General features: G+C 38.8%; 1 long non-coding RNA gene across 1 annotated transcript; it reads right to left on the bottom strand.

The window, feature by feature from the left end:
* Window positions 1-1,969: 1,969 nt before the first annotated feature.
* LOC306843267 lies at window positions 1,970-6,425 on the bottom strand. The gene is made up of 4 exons (XR_013781824.1): window positions 4,144-6,425; window positions 3,956-4,000; window positions 3,731-3,768; window positions 1,970-2,750 (listed from the first exon to the last, which is right to left on the bottom strand). It is a non-coding gene; the product is annotated as an uncharacterized lncRNA (long non-coding RNA).
* Between the last annotated feature and the right edge of the window lie 2,074 nt (window positions 6,426-8,499).

Here is an 8,499-nt window from a genome sequence, read left to right as displayed (position 1 = left end):
ATTACAAGGAGCAGATAAAATGTCCAGAGTTAATTTCAAGTGTGCTATTTGCATTTGGAATCTGTTGCTGTCAACTGTCAAGATGAGATCCAAAGAGCTGTCACTATCAGTGAAGCAAGCCATCATTAGGCTGAAAAAACAAAACAAACCCATCAGAGAGATGGCAAAAACATTAGGCGTGGCCAAAACAACTGTTTGGAACATTCTTAAAAAGAAGGAACGCACCGGTGAGTTCAGCAACACCAAAAGACCCGGAAGACCACGGAAAACAACTGTGGTGGATGACCAAAGAATTCTTTCCCTGGTGAAGAAAACACCCTTCACAACAGTTGGCCAGATCAAGAACACTCTCCAGGAGGTAGGTGTATGTGTGTCAAAGTCAACAATCAAGAGAAGACTTCACCAGAGTGAATACAGAGGGTTCACCACAAGATGTAAACCATTGGTGAGCCTCAAAAACAGGAAGGCCAGATTAGAGTTTGCCAAACGGCATCGAAAAAAGCCTTCACAGTTCTGGAACAACATCCTATGGACAGATGAGACCAAGATCAACTTGTACCAGAGTGATGGGAAGAGAAGAGTATGGAGAAGGAAAGGAACTGCTCATGATCCGAAGCATACCACCTCATCAGTGAAGCATGGTGGTGGTAGTGTCATGGCGTTGGCATGTATGGCTGCCAGTGGAACTGGTTCTCTTGTATTTATTGATGATGTGACTGCTGACAAAAGCAGCAGGATGAATTCTGAAGTGTTTCGGGCAATATTATCTGCTCATATTCAGCCAAATGCTTCAGAACTCACTGGACGGCGCTTCACAGTGCAGATGGACAATGACCCAAAGCATACTGCAAAAGCAACCAAAGAGTTTTTGAAGGGAAAGAAGTGGACTGTTATGCAATGGCCAAGTCAATCACCTGACCTGAATCCGATTGAGCATCCATTTCACTTGCTGAAGACCAAACTGAAGGGAAAATGCCCCAAGAACAAGCAGGAACTGAAGACGGTTGCAGTAGAGGCCTGGCAGAGCATCACCAGGGATGAAACCCAGCGTCTGGTGATGTCTATGCATTCCAGACTTCAGGCTGTAATTGACTGCAAAGGATTTGCAACCAAGTATTAAAAAGTGAAAGTTTGATTTGATTATTATTCTGTCCCATTACTTTTGGTCCCTTAACAAGTGGGAGGCACATATACAAACTGTTGTAATTCCTACACCGTTCACCTGATTTGGATGTAAATACCCTCAAATTAAAGCTGACAGTCTGCAGTTAAAGCACATCTTGTTCGTTTCATTTGAAATCCATTGTGGTGGTGTATAGAGCCAAAAATGTTAGAATTGTGTTGATGTCCCAATATTTATGGACCTGGCTATATACTGACTTTGTAAATCGTGACAAAGGAAAACTGGGCATCATACACAACATGACCGAGGATCATACACTACCAGACTTTAAAGTTGTTCCGAGCACAACAAACTCACTCAGAAACATGAGCCTTGGAGACGCGTGACAAATGGAAACAATATACGTTCTAAAATCGGCTGAAAATATCAAACATTTTTGATATCCTCCAACTGGATAGAATCTGAGTCTGAAGCTAAAAAACCGGAGTCTGTGACTATCAAATCTACAGACTGGCTCTGACTTTCGGCAACTAGTGTCAACTTCTCCAGACTGTAAATTGGCGGAAAATCAGGACAAAAAACGTGTAGTGTATTCCAGGCCTAATTATATATGATGCCCAGCTTTCCTTTGTCATTATTTACAAAATCGGTAAGTGTATGATGCCTGGTGATTTAAAAATCTGTTCAGATTTTTAAAAGTCGTGTAGTGTATTCCAGGCTTAAAGGGATACTCCACCCCAAAATGAAAATTGTCATTAATCACTTACCCCCATGTTGTTCCAAGCCTGTAAAAGCTTCATTCATCTTCGGAACACAATTTAAGATATTTTGGATGAAAACCGGGAGGCTTGTGTCTGTCCCATTGACTGCCAAGTAAATTACACTGTCAAGGTCCAGAAAAGTATGAAACACATTGTCAGAATATGTTATGTAATGTTATGAAGCGATGAGAATACTTTTTATATAGAAATACAACAAAAATAATGACTTTATTCAACAATTAGGCACCGTAACGTCTCCTCTGCATCAGCACAGCGCCATTTTGGAGATTATGCCCTGGACGCAAAACACATACACTCTTCTGTATCAGCCTTGACACAGGGATGCGCTGTTTCATCCAAAATATCTTAAATTGTATTCAGAAGACGAACAAAGCTTTTATGGGTTTGGAACGACATGGTGGTAATTGATTAATGACAAAATTTTCATTTTGGGGTGGAGTATCTCTTTAAAACTGTTTCATTATTCAGATGTAAATTTGTGTAAACAAATTTCCTGAAGAGGAATTCTTGAGAAGCAATTGAAAAAATTAGGGTTAGTATCATAATTTTTTTATTTTAAAAAGATTGTGCAGGGAACTGTACTTTAGCTTGTATTATCCCAATCAGGTTTATAGTGTTTTTATCAATATTCTATTGACCCTTTTGGGCTCCAATATAGCTCTGATAATATATGTGGAAAAAAATTACATTGTATTTTAATCCTGAATACTAGCTACACAAGTGTAATAAAAAGTAAAATCAAAACATACAAATAAAGGTCCATGATTCTGCACCAGAAGTGACAGACACAGTAGATAAAGAGCAGTCCTCCAAATCTGAAGTAATCAGCTGGATCCTTGCTGCATCTGGGGGTTAAATAAATGCAAAAAAAAAAGACAACAGATTTATTGAAAAGTCCTTAAAAAGGAGGATTCCATTTGTGTACCTTTTCTTTAAACAACATTTGACATTATGAGATATTCTGACTAATTTAATTATTTAGCTGTGACCTAATGGTTAGAGAGGCAGACTTGTAGTCTGAAGGTCATGGGTTCGAGTCTCAGTCCTGGCAGGAAACCCACTAGTGTAAACAGGGCTTGAGGTACCCTTGAGCAAGTTACAAGTTAAACCTACTTGTAATTATAAACACATTTACATTTAGCAGACGCTTTTATCCAAAGCGGCTTACATTGCATTCAAGTTACAGTTTCTACATTTTTATCAGCTCTTGCTTTCCCTGGGAATCGAACCCATGATCTTGGCGTTGCTAGCGCCATGCTCTACTATTTGAGCTACAGGAAATACAAATAAAGAAATGAGTATTCACAACAAATAACTTTTCCCAGATGTAAAAAATGGCAATTAGTACACTAAAAAAAATAAATATAATATTTTTATCAATTGCTAAAATGCTAATACCTGTATATTTATAACTAATAAAATTATTAATCTGTTTACACTGCTTTTCTATCACACGTCGGTGATGTCTAACAAATGTACTTGAGGAGATCATTAAATTACTCAAGTATCTTCATACTTCATCCACCTTATTCCTAAACGCAGAAGTAAGCCTATGGGCGAGACTTCAAGTTCATTAGCCTTAAATAACAATAACAACATGCAGTAAATAGTAAAACTGTTTGTATTACAAACCAGTGTGTTCATAATTAAGATAATACACTAAAATAATATGGTATGACAAACCAATTTGCAATATCAAGCAGCAAAACGAGCAGTTCTGTATAGCTAAAAAAGTAAAAATATCTGGAAGCAAGACCCATAAAATCTATAAATGGGCCATTTTTATGTGAAGAATAAGGTGAATATGATGTCATCATTTACTCACTTATGTCTTTTCCAACCTGCATAACTGACTTTTTTTTTCTGTGGAACACAAAAGAAGATTAAAAAAGACATGAGGGTTAGAAAATGATGAGGGAGTTTTGATTTTGAGTGAGCTAAACTCAAGAATTAAGTTTGAATCAGAGTGGTGCCTTGGTGCAGAGTTTGCCTGCTTTGCCCATGTTCACATATAACGGCACATGATCATTAAAGTATTATGAATATTCACTTTTACAGAAGATCATATGGCAGAAGATTTTCAATCCCAAAACCTCTGGACCATGAGAGGGGAAACACACACACACACACACACACACACACACACGAATATTTAACAGGTTTAATAAAACAATAGTAATTGTTGACTTACTGACAGAGACAGACAGGCTTACAAAAAGTTTGGCTAACGTTACTCACCAGCTTTATACAAACACTTAGCAGTAAGTTGGATCCGAAAGCATGGTTTACATAGTATTCTTAAGGTGGTTTCATGATCTCTCTGTTGAACACATGTCAGTTGTTCATGTTCCAGAGTGAGACATTTTATTTGACAATAAAATAACAATATTGTTATTTTTACTATTTCATTCTGTTATTAAAAATAAGATCAGCAAAAGGCGGCCTTCAGTACTTAACTCATATTAAGGTCCAGCTCCCGCTATTTATTCTGTCATTCATGTATATGTATCTATTACATAAACCTCCAGAACTTGTAGTACTAACGCTACGCGGATATATTTACATTTCGCGATATAAAAACAACAACAACGAGTCACTTTTAATCATTCCCAAGACATTGTCACACAGCCTTATCTGGACAGTATTAAAACATAATAACAAAACACAGAAACAGATTATGTCATCGCGATTATCATATCACTTTAACAGTAACAAAAAAACAATTATAAGAGGTACTTACCTTCTGTGTTTCCATTATGTGTCCATAGCCATTGTGTCTGTGTTCTCAATCGACACCGCATAACTCAAAATCGGTCAAAATAATAACTCATCTGTCAGATATGAGACAATCATGTGAAAGCCATTCCTAGAGCACTGAACGGAGCAGGACTGCAGATAAACAGAGCTGCAGTAACGACTGAGGTGAACTTTCAAATCTGAGCGGGAGGAGGCGTGCCCTGCTGTCATTGGTCAGATTCCTGGATGACATTCAGATTAACCAATCACGAACAAAGCAACATAGAGAGACGTCAAACAACTTTGTAACTGTAGAAAAAAATGTTTTAAACAAAAGATAGCAAATATGTATTGATTTTTTTTTTTTTAGGCTGTTACATGTAAGTAATTGGTAAAATTGTGTTTTCACTTATGCTCACAACCAGGGGCAGGCACATCTGTGCCATTCACTATTCACCTATAATTTCCATATGAATTTATAGTTAAAATAGGGTTAGGTTTAGGAGTACAGAGAAGGTGTGTACACGTCTGGCTATACTTGTAAATTACAGTTTCATTCACATGACCAATGATGACCCTTTTGAACTTTAACAAATCCCTTGCCTCAACTGTATAACCACTCTTATGCCTAAATGCAGCTGTGCCTACAACTGTGGCATTTTCTATATCTGACCCTTTGCTGTAAGTGTTACACCACCTGTTGGTTTAGGTTTATTCCTTTGTCCACAGTAACACTTACTAAAAACACTGTCATAATTGCAACATTTGTCTACAGATTACACTGTTGACTGCAGTGGCAATGCTGTTACAGCATTCGTGGTATGGGAAAATGTAAACGAAATGTTGATGTGCGACTAATTCAACAATAATTGAGGCCTATGATAATGAATGTACTCTTATTCATTTCATCACTGTATTGCTTGCAACAGCAAATGACTCCGTGGTTATGCAGTCACCTCACAGCAAGGTGTTTCCATAACGCAGACATGCACATTTGACAAATTGAGGATTCTACATTTTCCATATTTAAATGTATGTTTTCTACAAATTGCATGGAATGTATGCATTCCAGTCCTCTCAGACCCTTTTCTCTATGCTCTTGTTTTTTTCTCATTTCAAATTTCTCAGTAGATATAGGGTTTCTCTCACACAAATAACAAATGTATACTCTGATCAGATAACATACCAATATTTTTCGATGGCTGTATGACGTGATTGTGAAGTCAACATCTAATGATGTTAGAGTTTGACACTGAGTGAGCATTACCAATATGATGTCTAGGAGACGTTGGGTTTTGGTTGCCATACCTGACGACTGTATATGAGTATTTGACATCAATATGAACCTGGCTTAAGATGTTGGCTTGACGTTGGATTTTGGTTATTTTTTGCCACAACCTAATACTAACTATAGATCAACGTCAAATTATGTTATAATTTGACGTTGTGTGGACGTTACCATTATGACGTCTAGGCGACGTTGGGTTTTGGTTGCCATACCTGACGACTCTATATCAGTATTTGACGTCAATATGACGTTGGCTTAAGAAGTTGGCTCGACGTTGGATTTTGGTTAGTTAATGCCACAACCTAAAAACAACGTCAAATGATGTTAGAATCTGACGTTGTGTGGACGTTACCATTATGACGTCTAGGTGACGTTGGGTTTTGGTTGCCATACCTGATGACTGTATATCAGTATTTGACGTCCGTATGACGTTGGCTTGAGACGTTGGCTCGACGTTGGATTTTGGTTAGTTAATGCCACAACCTAAAAACAACTGAAGATCAACATCAAATGATGTTAGAATCTGACGTTGTGTGGACGTTACCATTATGACGTCTAGGCGACGTTGAGTTTTGGATGCCATACCTGATGACTGTATATCAGTATTTGACGTCAATATGACGTTGGCTTAAGACGTTGGCTCGACGTTGGATTTTGGTTAGTTAATGCCACAACCTAAAAACAACGTCAAATGATGTTAGAATCTGACGTTGTGTGGACGTTACCATTGTGACGTCTAGGCGACGTTGGGTTTTGGTTGCCATAACCGACGACTGTATATCAGTATTTGACGTCAATATGACGTTGGCTTTAGACGTTGGCTCGACGTTGGATTTTGGTTAGTTAATGCCACAACCTAAAAACAACGTCAAATGATGTTAGAATCTGACGTTGTGTGGACGTTACCATTATGACGTCTAGCCGACGTTGGGTTTTGGTTGCCATACCTGACCACTGTATATCAGTATTTGACGTCAATATGACGTTGGCTTTAGACGTTGGCTCGACGTTGGATTTTGGTTAGTTAATGCCACAACCTAAAAACAACGTCAAATGATGTTAGAATCTGACGTTGTGTGGACGTTACCATTATGACGTCTAGGCGACGTTGGGTTTTGGTTGCCATACCTGACCACTGTATATCAGTATTTGACGTCAATATGACGTTGGCTTTAGACGTTGGCTCGACGTTGGATTTTGGTTAGTTAATGCCACAACCTAAAAACAACGTCAAATGATGTTAGAATCTGACGTTGTGTAGACGTTACCATTATGACGTCTAGCCGACGTTGGGTTTTGGTTGCCATACCTGACCACTGTATATCAGTATTTGACGTCAATATGACGTTGGCTTTAGACGTTGGCTCGACGTTGGATTTTGGTTAGTTAATGCCACAACCTAAAAACAACGTCAAATGATGTTAGAATCTGACGTTGTGTGGACGTTACCATTATGACGTCTAGGCGACGTTGGGTTTTGGTTGCCATACCTGACCACTGTATATCAGTATTTGACGTCAATATGACGTTGGCTTTAGACGTTGGCTCGACGTTGGATTTTGGTTAGTTAATGCCACAACCTAAAAACAACGTCAAATGATGTTAGAATCTGACGTTGTGTGGACGTTACCATTATGACGTCTAGGCGACGTTGGGTTTTGGTTGCCATACCTGACCACTGTATATCAGTATTTGACGTCAATATGACGTTGGCTTTAGACGTTGGCTCGACGTTGGATTTTGGTTAGTTAATGCCACAACCTAAAAACAACGTCAAATGATGTTAGAATCTGACGTTGTGTGGACGTTACCATTATGACGTCTAGGCGACGTTGGGTTTTGGTTGCCATACCTGACCACTGTATATCAGTATTTGACGTCAATATGACGTTGGCTTTAGACGTTGGCTCGACGTTGGATTTTGGTTAGTTAATGCCACAACCTAAAAACAACGTCAAATGATGTTAGAATCTGACGTTGTGTGGACGTTACCATTGTGACGTCTAGGCGACGTTGGGTTTTGGTTGCCATAACCGACGACTGTATATCAGTATTTGACGTCAATATGACGTTGGCTTTAGACGTTGGCTCGACGTTGGATTTTGGTTAGTTAATGCCACAACCTAAAAACAACGTCAAATGATGTTAGAATCTGACGTTGTGTGGACGTTACCATTATGACGTCTAGGCGACGTTGGGTTTTGGTTGCCATACCTGACCACTGTATATCAGTATTTGACGTCAATATGACGTTGGCTTTAGACGTTGGCTCGACGTTGGATTTTGGTTAGTTAATGCCACAACCTAAAAACAACGTCAAATGATGTTAGAATCTGACGTTGTGTGGACGTTACCATTGTGACGTCTAGGCGACGTTGGGTTTTGGTTGCCATAACCGACGACTGTATATCAGTATTTGACGTCAATATGACGTTGGCTTTAGACGTTGGCTCGACGTTGGATTTTGGTTAGTTAATGCCACAACCTAAAAACAACGTCAAATGATGTTAGAATCTGACGTTGTGTGGACGTTACCATTGTGACGTCTAGGCGACGTTGGGTTTTGGTTG

Source organism: Barbus barbus, assembly GCF_936440315.1.
Source record: "Barbus barbus genome assembly, chromosome: 23".
Lineage (NCBI taxonomy): Eukaryota > Metazoa > Chordata > Actinopteri > Cypriniformes > Cyprinidae > Barbus > Barbus barbus.
This window is presented reverse-complemented; position numbering and strand designations above follow the sequence as displayed.